This window comes from Columba livia, chromosome 19 (assembly GCF_036013475.1).
Source record: "Columba livia isolate bColLiv1 breed racing homer chromosome 19, bColLiv1.pat.W.v2, whole genome shotgun sequence".
Taxonomy (NCBI): Eukaryota; Metazoa; Chordata; class Aves; order Columbiformes; family Columbidae; genus Columba; species Columba livia.
In genome coordinates this window covers 7260746-7278649 of record NC_088620.1, presented here as the reverse complement: position 1 = coordinate 7278649, position 17904 = coordinate 7260746, and the positions used below count along the sequence as shown (strand labels likewise).

Below are 17904 nucleotides of genomic sequence, written 5' to 3'. Positions count from 1 at the left end.
AACGGACTGTAATTACCCAAATATTTATGGGTTCTCTTTATTGTATGAGTCACTGAGGGCTTGTGAGGGGGCAGACAATTTCCACTTTGTTTAGGGCAGAAATATCCCTGGAGACCAGGCTGATCTATGGAGCTGCCATATCAAACCCTCCTAGGAAAGGGGAAAGAAAAAGATAATGCATTTATTAGTCAGCTCACATTGGACTGTTCTGTGTAGGAAAGGAAAGAACTCAACTGAAAAATGCTTTTAAAACCACAATTCCATAAGCATCTGTCTCATTTCAAGTATGGCTGGGGCCTTTCTGTCTCCTGAAAGGGAAGAAGAGCTTGAATTCAAATGATCTGTAGCTCTGGAGTGCTGAAGGGGAAAAAAAGTCATTTCCAAATAGCATGACATCCCTGCAGACAGTGACCTGGCACAGATAACCTCCCATGGGGAGCTTTGCTTCCCCCCAATGCTCCAGCCCTTCCCCAAACAGCTTGCTCTGCCATCTTCCTGTTCTCCCTGAGGCTGAGAGCAAAAATGTAAGAAGTGATCAGAAGAGAAACAAGCATTCCTGGACATTGGGCAAATGGAGAAAGAGGGGGAAAGGAGAAGGTGGGTAAATTATGTTAGTCCACATCCATCTCCTGTTGGTTAATTTTTAGGTACCAGTCATGTTTCCCCGTAACTGCCACAGATTCTGCAGGAGACCCTGACCCCTGCAGCAGGTTTGGGGAGCTGCAATGGGTCCCAGCGTTGTCAGGCCATGAAGAAGGTGGGACACAGGACATGGAGATGCTTCTTCCCACACTGCAGCCCCTGGTATGATGTGCACTGGGTGAGATGTACAGCCCTCCTGTGCACACTGGGGCTGTGTCCACTTCAGACCTCATGGCCCCTGTGCCAGTAAATCTGTGAAAAGGAAGAGAATCAGGGAAAAGAGGAGCCAAAGAGAAAGCAGGAGCAGAAACTGCTCCTTTGGCTCAACACAGCAGCCTAGAGGCTTTGTACAAAAGCAAAGGTAGAGCAGAACAGTCCCATTTCACTCTCAGTGCACGACTGTAGCAATGTTCTTAAGCGAGTTTGGCTGGAGAGCAGGAACAGTCTCACTGCGGGTGCGACCAAAGCTCAGTCCAGGCTCGTTCACCTGCCCAGGAGCATCCCCAGGCTGGAATCAGCCCCCGCCCTGTCTTGCATGGGGCAGGTGGGGCACAGGAGCGCACGGACACATCACCGTGCCAGCAGGACCCTGTATGTGCGAGGTGCGGGGAACTGGAGTTGTTGAATCTGAGGATCAACATGAGAGGGAAATGGAGAATAAAGATCAGTAAATGAGCTGGATTAGAGGAGCTGTTTTACATAGCCCTTCATTTAATCCTTTGCTTTCCTTTCATTGTTTAATTGGTTTAGCTCTTGTACTTTTAATGCTGCAGGCAGAGAGAGCCAACCTCCTCTTTTCCTTCCCTTCTCTTATCCTGCCTTTTCTTTCCTCTCTTTGCATTTCACTATCTAATCCCCTTTCTCTCTTTCTCTCTCAATTTCTGTCCCTATCCCTCGTTCTCATTCTCTGCTCCAGCTTCTCTCTCTCTTCAGGCCCCATATTACTCAAGCAGCTTTTGTTAGCGCTGTCAACTGCATCAGCGTGTAAGTGAAATTGTACTGTAAGTGAAGTTAAAAGTATTTCTATGGTGGGATATTTAATCATTTGAATCCTTGATAGGAGCAGCTCTTTTTATTTTCACTAGCTATAAATCCAGGCTCTATCTAATCTCTGATCTCGACGAGGAGAGAATTAACCAACTGAGTGTGTGACTAGAAAGGAGAAGGCTGGAGAGAAGGGACCACTTTATCTGAGTGTGGAGTGGAGCAGCATAGGAATAAGGCAAGGAGCAGTTCCCAGCTCCCTGCCATTCTTCTCATTGCCTTTCCCTGACTCAACCTTTGTTCCCTCTCCCCAGACTCTCCAGCAGATTGAAAATGCCATTTTCCATTTGCAGTTCTTTCTTTCTCCCCTTCAGCGATTAACCCAGCCCGTGATGCTGGGGAGGAGATGTGTTTCAGACCACAGAGCCCTGAATCTTAGTCCATCTCCAGCTTGTGCTGGGCTGGATAGCACTGTACCAAGCACACACATCTCCATCTTATAAGCGGTATAATGGAGACCAAATCACAAATGTTCTGCCTGATTCAGGACTCTCATATTTTTCCTCTTAGAATATACTGATTAGAGGAAAGTGAAGCATTCTGCTGGGATGTATTAATTGCAATGAAGACTCTGACAGGTCATGGTCGCCTCTGGATGCTTTCCTACTGGCTTACAGGTCAGTGGCAGGATTACATAGAGATTTGGTAGAAGAACAAAATATTTCCTTCTACCTAGGGCTGAAATTAAGCAGCCAATGGCATAGATCAAGGCATGCATGAAACAGTGGGAAAGAGATGGGAAGCCTGTATTGGTTGTTCATGCATTGCTTAAGTCTTGTGAACATTTTAAGTTCTTCTTAAACCTCACAGTCCAAGAGCTGTATGCAGAGAACTGCAGTCTGATTACACAGCGCACACTGGCATCAATATTTACCTTGAGCATTTGTCTGAAGGACAAAAAGTGCTCCAGCAGCTCAACATCTTGGACACAGTTCCTTGCAAGAAACAGGCAGGCTACCCTTTCTCCTTACCCCTCTCTCTTCCAATTCACCAGCGCTTCTCTTTTATTTCTGTGGCCTGTTAGCGAAGCCATTGCAGGAAATAAGGCTCAGAAAAACAGCAACCGTGATGACTTGAGGGTTATGTTCCCCCCCTCTCACTTTGAAGAGGTGCTGGGAGTCACGTGTGATGCTGGGCAGTGCTCTGCGAAAGTGGACAATCTGTCACTGTCACCGGTGGTGGGGGAGGAAGCAAGGGGGATGCCGAGTTTGCAGAGAGTAGTCATTGCACAGCGAGATTCACACAGCTGTTCTGCTCCCAATGTAAATATGGACAGCCCCATTCATCACTGGCCTTACTTCCTCAGCACACATCCAGGGGAGAGGGATGATTTAGTGCCTGCAGCTGGAATAAGCACTGTGTTCCCCTAAAACAGGAACATTTAAAAATTGGGGATGTTTTGCATGTGTGTTTTGTGATTCTGTGGAGAATGGAGGAGGCAATGTCAGAAGTTGTGAGCTGCAGAAGAGGCGAGGCCTTACAGGAATCATTACCCTTCTCTGCTTTGCTCTGCTCACACCCTCCATTCACAGGGATTTGCATGGCAGTAGCACTTAGGATCTTCTCTCACCGAGCAGGGTGGCCCCAGGCTGTTTGCAATCTGTGTGACAAGGGAGATGCAACAAGAGAACCTAACAGATTAAGTGGAAGGAAGAAGAGGAACCAGCACGGATGGAGTTGATCAACAGGCATGGAAGGATCCATTGAGACTGGGGAGCGAGGGACAAATGGTCCCATGAAATGAGCTGTGTGTACAATGCTGAACACCTTCTCATAGATCCTTGCAGACCTTCCCTCAGGCAATGCAGTTTCCCTCTGTCAGTGAAACACCCTGGGGCTCCACCTCAGTCTTCCCTGCCAAGGGTGTTCATTTTCATGACAGCAGAGACACCATCATCCCGAGAGACAGGAATATTGCACCAGGGTTACTCAGGGACACACAGGGTCTGGAGTGCTCAATGCAGAGGTGTTGGGAGCTCAGGGCTGGGCAGAGCTGCAGGGATGGCAGGGAGGGTGAAGCCTTTCTCCTGTGTGATGGAGAAAGTTCACCTGAGGATCTGTCATCTTGTTCACTGAATAAGAGAAGAAGGTTGTGTCCTCCGAGCACCAAGAAGCTGGAAATGTTGGTTTGAGTCCACTGGGTGCATTGAACAGGAACTGAGGAAGACTTTCCTCCATCACCAAGCTGCTCCTACCCCTTGTCATCTCCCCAGGGAGTGAATCTGCTCTCCTTTGGTGGTACAGCCTCTTATCCATGCCCTGAAACCTCAGACACCAGATGGAGGGAATGGAAAAGGGGCAGCCTTTGTGTTTCCCTCCAACAGCTCAGGTTTGCTCCTGCTGTGCGTTGTCAGCTGTGGGTGCCGATGCCTGCCTTTCACTTGTGTCCATCTTGTAGGCACGCTTCCATTCTGTGTGTGTGGTTTGCTCAGCCTGTGCTAATTACACCCTTGACATATGCAGCAGAACTGCTTGTGTCTATAACAGCACAGAGGGGAAGGAGGTTAATTAACTCGGAGGCAGGAAGCTGAGTGTCCCTACATAACACCCCCTTCCATATGCATTAGTTTTGAAGCCCGAAGACACTGTTTAACCAAACACAGCCCACGACTTACTAACTTTCCTGTTTCCTGCCTTTCTTCCCCTATATTAATAATGCTGCCTGGGATGGACGTCACTGAAGCTAACAAACAGCCTCACAGAAGCAATGGCCTCTACAGAGAAGATACCACCTCATTACAGAGTGATCAGGATCGGCCTTTACCCAGGGAACGTGGGCAGGATGCTGCAGTGAACAAAGAGCTGCCATGCTGTTCCAGCTGCTCCATTGTGACCGATCCTCACTGCACCCGCAGTGATGGGATTTGTGTTACAAGATGCCCATCAGCCTGCTGAGTTCCTCCTCTCCAGTGCTCCCAGTGTGTCAGCATCCTTTAGTGCTGTCCTGCGCCACAGGTGTCCCAATTTGCCTCTGATTTGCTGGCCAGGAACAGGACGTGTGTTGCAGGCGATGGCAGCGCAGAGGAGCTGCCCAGCCCTAGTGCACCGCGGAGCCTTGGAGGTGCACATGGTGCACAGGAGTTTGCAAAAGGAGAGTCTGTTCTAAATGTGCATCGCTTCAGGGATTCCTACAGTCACGTGGGACCTGATAGGTTACCAAAAATCCCAGCAGCAGCTCAGAGGCATCACTTCTGCCCTGTAGTGTGATGCACATGCACAAATATAACATGGATGTGCCTGGGTCAAGCCGTATGAGTGTGTCTTGGAATCTAAATTTGAGATGCAGTATGGCCTGGCAGAGAGTGGCAGCTGCTTGGCAGTCACGCCCCTGACTTCTATTTTCTGTTAACACACAACCTTGAAAGATTGTCCTTCTTCCTCCTCTCCACAGCCACCCCCCAGCACACTTTATCTATTATGGTTGTAAATCCTTTGCAGCGAGCCTGCTGCCTCTCTTCTTTGCACAGCACCTTGTGCAGTGGGTCTTACAGGTGCTGCTGGAATATGAACAGCAATACAGCTTTAATTACAAACCCTGCCAGGAGATGGACAGCACAAACACACAGGTTTGTGTCTCAATCAAGAGACTCCACAGGGGCCACCTTCTCTGTGCAGCCCCATCTTAGAGTCTGTTGGGCAGCTGGTAAGAGAGGCTAGTTATATTCCTTTGTTTCCATTCTCAATAATTATAGGTCTCCCAGGAAAACTGGCCTTAGAGTGGAAATTTTATAAAGGTTTTAAAAGATTTTATTAGAAAGGATTTGGTTCCTGTGCAATTATTAGTTTAACAAGGCACTTTACTCACCTTCTGCACCAGAACTGTTATTGATCACACTGCAAAAGGAAGACCAAGCAAAAATTTATATAGAGAGCAGCACATTGTCTGTATATTTGTATACAATAGATACACTGGCATATATTTATATATAGCAACTGAAAAGGTCCTGAATGCATGCATAGATGTGTCTAGCTCTATATATGCATACATACACGCAACCCAGGGGTGGAAAAACTAGCAGGTATTGATTATGTAGCTGTGCCTGTCCTATCAGAGAGTATTAATTTTATTCACTGATGGCAATTGAGTAACATGGTCAGACAGTTTGGGGATCAAGTGAACCCACAGACACCAGGCAGGCCTTGCGTCAAACAGCAAATAATCACAGCTTTATATCCTGTTTGCAGTTTTGGCCATTTCTGCCCCCGAAAAGGCTGAGTGACACAGTTTGGGGTCAGGTCTGAAACGCTACAAATGGAAAGGCTCAAGTTTGTGGCCAGAGACAGAGTTATTAGCCCAGAAGCAGGGAGAGCAGAGCCGTAAAGATTCGGACAGTGAGGTGCTTGAAATCTTCCAGTCACAAGTGTCATGTACAGAAATTATTATTATTTCTTTTCATTTACAAATTTTTCGGCTGCTGCTCGTGATCTGGAATTTCACCAGAAAGGATTCCTGAGCAAGGGTTTGGTTCAATCTGTCTTTAAACAGAGCTCTTTCAAAATTCCTCCTTGCCCAAGCTGTAAAGCATTGCTCTGATTTCCTGACCAGAACTATCCCTTTTGTACATCCTCCCTATCTAGCAAGTGCCTGGTACTCCCAGCACCACATCTTTCCCCTCTGGATGGCAGCCTGGTACAAGCAGCACATCTCAACAGCTCTGACTTGTGGTGGTGAAGGCAGGAGGGAAAAAAGCAACTTGGGAAGCAAACGACAAAAATCTCAGCTGCTTGCTGATGCCAAACCAGCTCCATTTGCAAAACAGCAGTACCGGTCAGGGTAGACTATATGAGCACTACACCCCTTCTCAGATGAAAACTGCAGTAATGGAAAGATGGAAGGGGCAAAACTCTTTTAAACCAGTCTGTCTCCTGCCCAGCACTGGGATGTGTTTGTGCAGAGTGGGGATGGTAAGGCTGCAGCCCCGTCCTCTAACCAGGTTAATCTCCCTTTCCACATATCCCAGAAGTTCTCAGGAGGCACAGGCAGCTTTAATTTTGCACCTCCCAGCCCTGCTGCACTCCAAAGACTGGCCTAAAGCTTATGACATGTAGGGCGATCTCAGCAAATATAGAGAAAACGCAATGGAGAACAACAAGCTGCAGTCGCCGGTGTTCTGATACACAGCCAAACTTTGGAGATGTGCTGAATTTAAAGGCTTACTGCCTTTGACTGATATGATTGCCTGAGTCCAGAGGCTCCCCAGTGCCAGGATCACACATGGGATCCCCAGCACTGTCCCTGCAGTGCTAGAGGACACTCAGCTCCTGCCCCTCCTGAAGTTCATACCTTGGAGGCTTCATGGTGTGTGTATAGCTCACAAAGTCCATGGGGAACCCATCACACCCCAATAACCACAATGTCTTTCGACAGGGAACAGGTTGGGTTTCAACCAAGCTGATATTAAAGCTTTTTTTCATTCACATTTCACCAATATAAGATTTCCCCTTAAGGCGGGTCTGGATCCCTGTTTTGCTCTATGGGAGGTTAGTCAAGGTGTCCAGGCACCCTTCATAATTCTTTTTAGCAGTGCAGGAGACCTTTCAAATTTGTGACACTGCTGAGCTGATAACTGCAGCTAAACTTGGTTGTTCAGACCCAGCAACACATCATGAGAAATGAGGACAGAGGCAGCACTTTGCACAGCAAATCCATTTCCTCCCATTTGCATGGCTGTGGTGGTTTTTTTCCTTTTTACCCGTGTGTCTTTCCCTCCCTGTGCTCACACACCTCTCCCGCAGCAAATGACTCAGTCTGTTTACAGAGAAGGAAAGCTAATAGAAACCAGGCAGAATTCGAGCCTCTCTGGGACTGCTTTACACACTGACAAAATCATTCTTGCCTCCCCACGTTAAATATTCATGACACTCAGATTTTTAGATACAAAGGTACATTTTGTTTCTAAATGTGTTGATCCAGAATAGGCTTCTCGGCACCGGAGTTCTCTTTTCCACCCAGTTTCAGAGGAAAAATAATTTTAAAAAGGGTGCGTGCCCTGAAAATAAGGCAGTCTGACTTCATTTGCATTGTGTCTCTTTCGGGGGTTATTTTGATCTGGGAGCAATTTTGCCACGATATTTATGGCCTGAACTGCTATTTGTACAATGTTGGGCTTTTGTGTACATGTGAGTGTGTGTCTCTTGTACAAATAACACGTCAACATCTCCATGCTTCCCAGCCTGTAGTTAAGCCCATAAAACAAGATGCTTTAACAAAAGCCCCATATATTACTGCCATTCTGAATATTTGTAATTTTGAGACAATATTTACATAGACTGTTAAGGCTAAGCTCCTGGGCCCGCTGACAGATCACAGGCAGCTGAAAGTACAATGTGTGTGCTGCAGTTTAGTACTAAGCAGGGAAAGGGAAAAAAAGAAGGGAAAAATACAAGCAAGATAAAAAAGAACAGGCTTGTGTATTAACAGACACATAAAGCAAGCAGCAGAGAGAGAATCAAGTGGAAAATTGTACTGTACAAAGCAATGCTGAGAGACAACTGGATTTGGGCTGGAGCTTCCAGAAAGGTGTTTGGAAGTCAGGCATCACCTGTGGCCATCTCTCCACCTTTTTATGGCATGCTAAAAGCTGTTTTTTCAAAGAGCTCAACTCCAGAGCTGATATGATAAATTCTTGAGAATTTCAACAAAAATAAAATAAAATACCCAGAAATTTGGTTTGCTGCTAAGATTTTTTGTCGATATTTTTTCTTGTTTAAAGGCACAGCAATGTTACAAGTACCCGGAGCTGTGCCACATCACCCCTAAGTCACAGCTCTCCACTAAGAGTCCCTTACTGTTCCAAGGGGTTTGGCCTTGCCTCTAACTCTCCTGCTTTCTTTTATGCCAATTTATAGGTTTTGTGGCATTATTTCACTGGTGTCTGACACACATAGTGAACATATAGTATACAAAGCCATGAATTAGGATGTGGCTTTGGGGTACAAAAACAGAAATGATGAGGGACCAGATGCTAGCCTGAACATCTTCAGAACCAGCCAAACATCTTCAGAACCAGTCTAACCAGGAGCTGGGGCTGAGCAAACATTTAAATTGGGGTAATATGGTGGTGACAGAGTCTCAAATTAGCTACTGTCCACTGGGAAAGATCCACCAAATTGCAGTGCCAGATCAGCTGGGTATAAAAGGTTGTCATGATCCACACCACAGAAACCACAATCAAATTAGCGCTAATTGGAAATTGCAGCTGAGAGACTGAATGGGGCATGAAGACCGAGCTCCATGTTCTCCTCAGGGTTCTCAAATCAGTACTAAAATCACTTGCATTAAAAAGAGAATAACTGTTCTCTCCAATTTCTTACATATTTTAAAATCTGTGATTCAGTCACATCATATTCCCATACAGGAGCATCAATATTATGCATTTGCGGTGTGGTGGAAAGCCCCAGTCTGAAGTTTTATTGAAGCAGATGCTGTACAAACTCATGATTTCGTTCAAAATAAGCTCACAACCCACACGTACTCGAATTGTACTGTACATTAGCAATGGGCTTTTTTACGGTTTCCATCAAATGTGGTTTAAAGTAAAGTGTCCCCAATGTGCAAGGCTACAAAAAGAGTTCCCCAGCTTCCAGTACATGTCTGACCTCCTCTTCACAGAACCCAAGCTTATAAAAGGAGGGTATGACCCCTATTAAAGAGAGACCATTCCAGAGACAAAAGACTTCTGCAGACATAGCTATTTGATTTAAGCTGACTTCCTGCTCAGTAGAGTCCACACCATTTTACTAGGTTATTTATTGGCAGTAAACCATGACCCAGTGTTTGAGGCACACCTTTCATGAGGCTTCGAGTCTTGGTGTGATTTCCACCTACACATACCTTTGTTGAAAGCCCTGTTGAGTATTTTCTTTCTGTGGGTTGCCATCACTGGCAAAAATAGTGGATCTTATTTCTACGTTGACTTTATCTGGCTTCGTCTTCTTTCATTCTTCGTGTACAACAAGGACGCTGGCCATTTACCAAACTGGATTTGCTCCCTATGACTGTGCTTACATACCAAAATCTACAATTTTGCTTTCTTCACATTTTAGATCTGCCCTGTAGGAGACTATATCCCCTCTAATGTGCACAGCTTCCATGGCCCTCATCCCAGACTATCTTGCCAACTTTTTCTCAAACCTCGGGAGAGGTTTCCAGTCCAGTTTCTTTCCTTCCTTGACTGATAAACTGTTGGTTCTGCAATAGCACCACACTCATGCTTCTTCTGAATACTCGGTAGGTATTCTTAAGTCCTGGGAACTGTCTTTATATACTCATGTCAGAGCTGCTAAGCTGCAGGTTACTCCCATTAACAGCATTGATGGGTCCATTTCCAGAGGGAAAAGTGGTAGATCTGTTTTAACTTACAGAGATAGCAATAAAACTGGCTTCTGGGTGAGGAAGGTTTCACTGTAAGAGGGAGTAGAGACAAAACGAACTCATTACTGCTTTCATCCACTGCCAGGTATTTAAAAGATTTTAACTGGTTTAGTGCAATTGGCCTTTTTTGTTATGTATACGGGCTTCATGATGGACGAGTCGTTAAAAAATAAATACAGAAGTAATGATGGTAGCAATCACAGAAAGCAATTTTCAGATATAATAAAGAGTCTCCTGGATGTGTACAGCCTGTGCTACACTATTGATTTCTTCCTTTCTTTATTGCACTTCACTCCTCTCAGTTCACCGAAACCCCAGCCCTGGTGTTGCCTGGCCTGCCAGCCAACAGCTCTGACGAGCAGCCATGAATTATTAACATGCAGGAGCCCTTTAATTGGATGAGTTGCAATTAATAATTCATCAGAGGTGCTTGCAGAGAGAAGGAGGGAGGGAAAGCAGGAGAGCTGTTCTTGCTGAGAATTCAGGCCACAGTATGGGAGCACGAAGGAACATGAGATGCTCCAGTTGGAGCCTCCAAGACAATTGCGGTGTGCTCAGCTGCAAGAAGAATGAAGTGCAGCGAGACGAAACCTGCCCAGGAGAATGAGAGAGGCTTTTGGAAGTGTGACCCACCACTTGCAGACGGTGTTCCCAGCACGTCAAATACGTGGCAACATGCCTAGAGCTTGCAACGTGAGGAGCTCGCAGACAGTACAGAGCTCAGCAATGAGCCTGTGTCCCACCTGTGTCCCCAGGGCTCCTCAAACCAGCCGCACAGCTCATCCCATAGGTGGTTTTGCTCCCTGTGAATGACCCAGAAGCAGTACAGGGTGGGCACATAGGAGTGAAGCTGCTGTGCTCATCATATCACCAGACTCTGCTTTCAGGGCTCCAACAACAAATTAATACTACTCGGCCAGGCACAGTCGTGCTGGCTTCCAGCTGTCAGACAAGGCCACAGACCATTAATGTTAATTAATATTTATATTACAGTTGTGCCTGGAGGGCTCAATCCAGGTCTGTATTGTATGATGCATCCTACAAACATATTGAGGATCAGGTCCCCTCTAGTGCTACTCAGTCAACAAACATACAGAGACACGTTCCTCTGCCTAGAAATAGCCTTTTTTTCTTGCTTTTCATAACTTGTATTTTTTATGGCTTCAGTAAAGAAGCCTGGATGGCTATTAAAAAAAAAATGAAGAAAAGAAAATAGGAAAAACAAAGCAAGATTTAGTGACTGTAGAAGCAGCAAGAATGACAATTTCATACCAATTTCTTTGCTGTGTCCCTAACGTGTGGATAAAAGAGGTGGAACAGTCCTGGCATACAAACACCACTAATATATTTGAGACATGGACAAGTTATTGGGTTATTTAGACTGACTCCTTCCTTACTATATATTGATCCATTGCTGGATTTCCAGCATTTGTCCCTGTTCCGACCCTAGAAACAGACGGTATGTGACTGAAGCCTGTCTTCCAGAAAAACAACCCATGCCTTCATGATTTCAATATGTCAAAAGACTGGAAAATCTGCTACATCATTAGCGGAGAATGAGCCTCTTTACTCCCTAAAACTCATTAGCAAACTGTGCACGGCTGAATAGGGAGATGTGATTTTTGAGAAAGCTCACACAGAAATTTGTCTCAGTTCTACCGTGGTGCTGAAGTCGTGGGGACAACCAACATCAGCAGTGACCATTTCCTTTTTGCACCAGCTCTGCTTGGTGCTTCAATGCTGTGCTTTTCCTCACCAAAAAAAAAAAAAAACAAACCAAAAGGCAGAGCTGGTTTGTGGCACCAATTTTCTCTCCAGGAATCGACTTGGGACTTCTTCCCTCAGTATTTGCTATGCCACTGTTGCTTCATCCAATCTGTGCATCTTCCCCATAATCTCCTGTGTCTTTAATTAACCTGTATTGTACCTCCAAGCGCAGGCTTGAAGCCAGAGTAATAAGTAATTTGCATTGAGTATAGATATGCTCTAAATCTCAAACCTCCTTCTACTCCCGCCGTTCTCTGTGAAATAGAGGTAAACGTGGCAACATCTGTATTCTGGCACCGCTGCTCCATTAGCAAGCTGGGCAGGAGGGGCCGGGCTCTCACCTCTCCCATCTGCTACAGGGACGTGTCAAGGCTTGGAGTCACTGAAGGGTTCGTTCTTTGGTGCAGAATACCTGAAATTTCATCCGTCTATGAGGAGCCTTAAAGATAAACAGGGACTTAAATCCTTTTCTGAACTAAAATGTAAACAAATGCATGGCCCTGACAGGCTCTAAAGATCAGGCTTGGCAGAGAGGTTCAGGGGAGCTTAGTTCTTATCTGTCCCAAACGGGCTAAGTAATAATACAGCTCTTATTTTATAAGCTGCTCCCAAGGGTAGGCCAGCCTTTATTATGTGAATATGAAACATGAGAAACACCTTGCTTTTGCATTGCCTCAGATTTTTGTATTCCTTCAAGTATCACTGCATCGAAAGGCATTCTCATTTTAATTGTTTTAGAATTACTGAGTTGTTTTAGAACTGATGAATAATTTAGTTGGAAGAGATCCACGTTCTTGAGAATTTCCCAATTCCATGATTTTTTGAGCATTTAATCCCGCAAACTCCACTGTGTGAAAACCTGCCTGAAGATCTGAGTGAGAAGCTGAGAATAAGGAATTTGATACTCGTGTTTGTGCGTTGTTTTTTTCTTGAAATAATTTAATCTCCTTGTGTCTCAGTTTCCCCAGTTGTTCAAGTGCAATAAGAAAGTCAACTCCCATCTTCACAGTGGGAGTTTTGAGTCTTAATGAAGAGGTTCCATGCACTGCAAATGAGAGCCGCTATATGACCACTCGGAGCATTAATGTTATTATAGGAGGACCACAGGGACCCATTGAGAACGGACTATCATCTTTAAGAGAGAGATGTGGAGTCTCTCTGCTTCTGCAGGTTAACAGCTGACCTTTTAATGCTACATCTGCACAGTTTGATACAGTGCAAATGTGTTGATCATTTAATATGGTAAACATAGAAAGACTTTGGTGGAAAATGATATTCTTTTAGCTGTGACCTGATGTTTATTTCTCCTGTTTGACTTAAGTCCTTTTCCTTTTTGTGGTAAGCAGGCTGAGGCTGTGCAAGGCTGGGTTAAGGATTCCCCTGAGCTAAAAGTGTGGCCACACAAACACTTTTTCCAGTGTAAAAGCTAATTAAAAAATCCTTGCCTGTGGCTGCCCTTGCGTTGCAGCTCTTCACCCCCTCACCTGTGCATTTATCTGGAGGTTATGCTGCAAACCACATCACAGAAAATATCCATGTTTAAAAACCAAACACCTGCCACTCATCTCCTGCTTGATCATTTCAGGAAAGGTACCCTTTTTAATAGGGACCCTGCCGATGCACAGCATGGATCTAAACACCATCACATGCACTTGTCTAGAGTCCTATTCACCCCTTGTTCTGCTCCTGGTAGGGAAATTTGCTCTGACAAAGCAGATCTTCTTGATATGTTTGTGTGCAGAAAAGGAACATGCCTCCAGAAGTACATTATAGGCAGCTCATGGAAAAAGATGGTCCTGCAGGCACCTGCAAATGAGCAGCAGGAGATGAGTGCCCCGGGAATGCCTTTGCTCTGCGGGGTGGTACATTATCTGTCACACAGACTTCTTCCAGGGACATTTTCCCCATCCGTATAGAGTGTTGATGTTAGTTGTTAGCTTATGGCGATGAGGGATGCACTGGAAGATAAAAGACGGAGTTTTCCTCTGGATGAGAGTGTACAGGATCTATTCCTGCTGTCATAAGATATGAACCGTAATGAATGGGTCTGGCATGGCTGATCCATCACTGGACAGTGCGACCCTGGCTCTGGGGCAGCCGTCAGTCTAATGCAGGTGAGCTTGAGTGGCTCTGCTGCCTGCTAGGACAGACCTCATCAGTTATGTTTAGCCTATGAATGGATTCCCAGTACCATCCCAAGAAGATAAGGTGAATTGTCCTCTAGACAAAAGCTGCAGTCCCTGAATTGCAAGTTCAAGGGGACAAACCTGAAGCACAGACTTGCACAAGACTGCTCTGCTCTTAAGCAGACCAAAGTGTGAGCTTGGGCTGCCCTTAAATCACATAGGTTATTGCAGCACATGGTTCTAGGAACCTTCTGGGTTCTCCTTTCTATGGACCACCAGTTCCTGGAGCCAGATGCTATTGAGATGGATGGATGGATGGATGGATGATCAACTTGTCCTCAAAGTAGACCTTGGAGTCACGTCTACATGAATAAGCCCATGAACTTAAGATGAACAAGCAACTCAGTTCCAAAGAGGATGTTGTTCCCTACCACACATCTCCTCTAATTTGTAATGCTCGTAGTACATCTGTGCTCCATTGCAACTAGAATTATCTAAGCAGGGCATGAAGAAAGGTGCAGCAATTAGTGGACAGAGAGAGAAAGAGTGCAAAACCTTCCAGATAGATCCCTTTCCTGGTCAGAAACTGTAGACACCAGTAGAGAAATGGGACTATGGGAGAGGTCTCCCAGCCCATTGTAAAGGACAGCAAGAAAGAAGAGTCTACAGATTACACCATCGTCCCTTAACCAGCTTGAACCAAGTCAAGTGGAACATACCTTAAGGAAAACCATTTGTCTCAGCTTTGCTCTAGATCTCCCATTATCAAAGGTCCAACTTGCTTGATTCTCATCCCTGGGAACCACTTTCAAAGGGAAGTGAAGTGGTCCCAAAACTCCTCCTGGAAATGGAGTGGGAATTGCACATATGAATGGATCTGAGGAAGAAGTTTCAACAGCTCATCGTAATGCTGAATATGGGAAAGAAAAAAAAATGAAAAAGAATTCTATCCAGTGAAGCTTCTGCAGCAGGAACAGAGTTCATTACTCTTTGGCTCTGGGGAGTGAAATGTATTCAGCTCACACAGACCACTTCAGCATCTTTTTTTGTTTTTTATCTTTCAACGTAGGAGAACAAATTTAACAATGAGATTCCTTTTCTGTTTCCTACATGTGGAATAATTAAATTTGCATCACACTCTGTAGTTGGATCTGCTGTTTTGAAGAGGAATGTATCAATTGGACATGAGCCCAATGCATTCTGCTCTGCAAATAAGGCAGTTTGCAAAAAAACAAGGCATAATCTCTCACCCAGGCAATAATCACAGGAACATCATCCCTCACTGACAGCTCTCTTCAGGGTTGATTCAAATTCTTGCTGGTGAAAGAGCACGAGGGAGGGAGTGTAAGGGGAGCAGACTTTTGGCATCTCCTTGTGGCAACCTTCATCAGAAAATATGCAGGTTCTGGGTACAGGACCAACTTTTACTGTTGCGCTCTGTAGCAGCAGAGCTCTTGGATTTTCTACAGGCAGGTTTCACAACAAGAAATTGTTGACTTAAGCTGATTTAAGACTTTTCCAACGCCCACTGAAACCATGGGAAACATTCTTTTTGACTTCCATCAGCTTTGCATAAGGCTAACGGAGAAGAATTGTCGGTGAAACTACAGATCCTATGTTCAGGCATTTTGTTACCTGCAATAGGACTAGATGCTCAGCAATCCATAGGCTAAATCTGTCAGAAAAGTCCCTCCCTTCCAGCTTCCCCAGTCAACAAGATGGTTCAGATAACTTTTAAGAAACAGTCTCCTGTCACTGCCTTTCTTGTCCCTAAGTAGTGCAATTCCTTTGCGCTCTCCACATTGAGCATCTTCACTCTGGTACTCTCTACCTGTGACATTTACTTCAACTGTTATCAGAAACAGTTGCCCCTTTTGAATTCCATCCACCATTCTTATTTCCAGAAGGAGGGAAAGAAAACGTGCCAGGCAGAAGGAACAGAAGACAGAAACTGTTGTGAAGTTTTTGGATCTGGCATGGCTAGAAATGAATAGAAGTTTAATTCAATCAATCAGAGAGTCAAACTGCACCTGCCCCAGTTCATCTGAAACTCTTCAGATTAAATACCTTATTCTAAGTGGAAATTAATTGAGTTTGTCAAATGGTTCCTACTGCATTAAACACACTCTAGGTCAGGAAAAGAGCAGAAATAAAGACAATAACAATTTTTTATAATTGAAAGGCTTTTAGTGGAGCTGACTGAAGCTTTTATTTTTCCGTGTCGAATGCCTCTTCCATATAAGCCTCCTTTTGAAAGGCATCTCACTGGAGAACTTTGATTTGCGTGTCCAGGGGAGGGCTCAGACATACAGCCACTGTCACCTCCTGGTCTGCTGCACTTCAGCCAGCTCAGCATACTCCCTTACTGGCCTGTCAAGTGGCATTTGCTGTCTAAGAGTAGAAGTATATGTTTCTCCAAACAGAGACATGCCATACGAAAGGATAATTATCTTCTAACCCACCCCATCTTACTGGTCATGGACGCTATGGGAGGTCCTTCAGACCAGAGACCTCAGCTGCTTATGGGAGAGTCTCTCTTTTCAGTTTAGCAAGAATCTTCTCTTTAATTCTTGAATTAAGGTGGCTTAGATGCCAAGTAACTGGGTCCAGAGTACTCTGTTGGGTGGAAAAACTCTTCCCGTGGCACAACTATAGCCCTAAAAAGCCGTATCAGGGTGTTTGGGTGGAATCACAGACAGATCCAGAGCTGAGATGGTGAAGAGCTTTCTAGTTATCATGGGGAAGGAGAGAAGGGTTGGGTAGGAGAGCTGGTAGGGTATGGAGAAGGGACCCTCTCTGATAAGGGGACCTTGAGTTTGCATAAGATTTCTGCCTGACATCTGTTGGAAGTGCCACCAAGGATGCCTGTGGATACATGGGGGCAACATGAACATGGGCTCTGAACACACAAAGTCACTGAAAGATGATTTTTGTTACTCTCAAGATTGAGTTCTCCATCCCGTGCTTCCCCCCTCCTGCTCTTGCACACTTATTCTTCCCTCTCCCTCCTTTCTCCCGGCTTTCCTCCCCGCTTTCCTTTGCATACCTGAGCTGAATCTAATGAAGATACATAAAAAATGCTTCCATTCCGTGAAATGCAATCCATCAACACACACTTCGTATATATTGTGCAGAAATGAATCCATTTCAGCCAGGAAGGCTGATAAATCAATTTAAGTGGAAGATTTTTGACAGTTTAATTCAAATTAAGTCCACTTTGTTCAATTAGACTGTAGCTGGAGGGGTGGTGGCAGGAAACAAACAGGATTGCTAGAGCAAAAACTGCATTTTTTTCTCAGTCTGAAGCCATCTGTGGACCATTTTTCTTAAAGCAGGGACAGAACGATACTAATTAACACACGATCAGTGACCAGCAAATTACTTGTTTTTAAAGCCTAACCCTTATTTTGCACAACATTCTTGCCTACCTTAGAGTAAGCTGACATGGTGCTGGGAAAATTTTAAGGTGAATGTTGAGGAGGTGATGGAAGAGGTGGCCAAGGTCTTTCTTCTTCCAAGGGTGGTGTTTGCTGCAAAGCCCCTGAAGTTCTGCTGTGGGTGTCAAGGACCTTGGAAGAACAAGAGTAAAATGAACTTTGAAATAGCCCTGTCCCCAGTGTTAGACAACACTGTGTGTCTAAGAGACACATTCCTGGGGGTCAAACTTAGGCGCAGCTTTTGTTTGACTGCCACGCAGAGTTGGCACAGACAATAACTGCTGAGTGCCAATTATTCTTTAATTGCCCACCCAGTTCCCTCTTCCACTGCCACAGACAAGTGTGTAAACACAGTTTGTTTGGATATTCAGTCTGTTCTATGGCATGTTCCTGCAAAACACCGACTTTCTCTGTGCAGACAGAAGAGATGCTTTCTGACAGTTCAGATCTAGGAGTTAGAGCTGGTGAAATGTGGACGTTCAGCTAATGGGATTAAAGTCAGACAAGTTACCCG

General features: G+C 45.0%; 1 long non-coding RNA gene across 2 annotated transcripts in view; it reads right to left on the bottom strand.

Annotated features, from left to right (window-relative positions):
• The window catches only part of LOC110358621 (uncharacterized), a 56631-nt gene extending 38960 nt beyond the window's left edge, over positions 1–17671 (bottom strand). The window contains exons 1-2 of one of the 2 annotated variants that reach the window (XR_010467209.1): positions 17382–17671; positions 14673–14794 (exon numbers count right to left, since the gene is read on the bottom strand). This is a non-coding gene — a long non-coding RNA (uncharacterized LOC110358621). The remainder of the gene's footprint in view (positions 1–14672; positions 14795–17381) is intronic. The other variant, XR_010467210.1, reaches the window with a different exon arrangement.
• Positions 17672–17904: the final 233 nt, after the last annotated feature.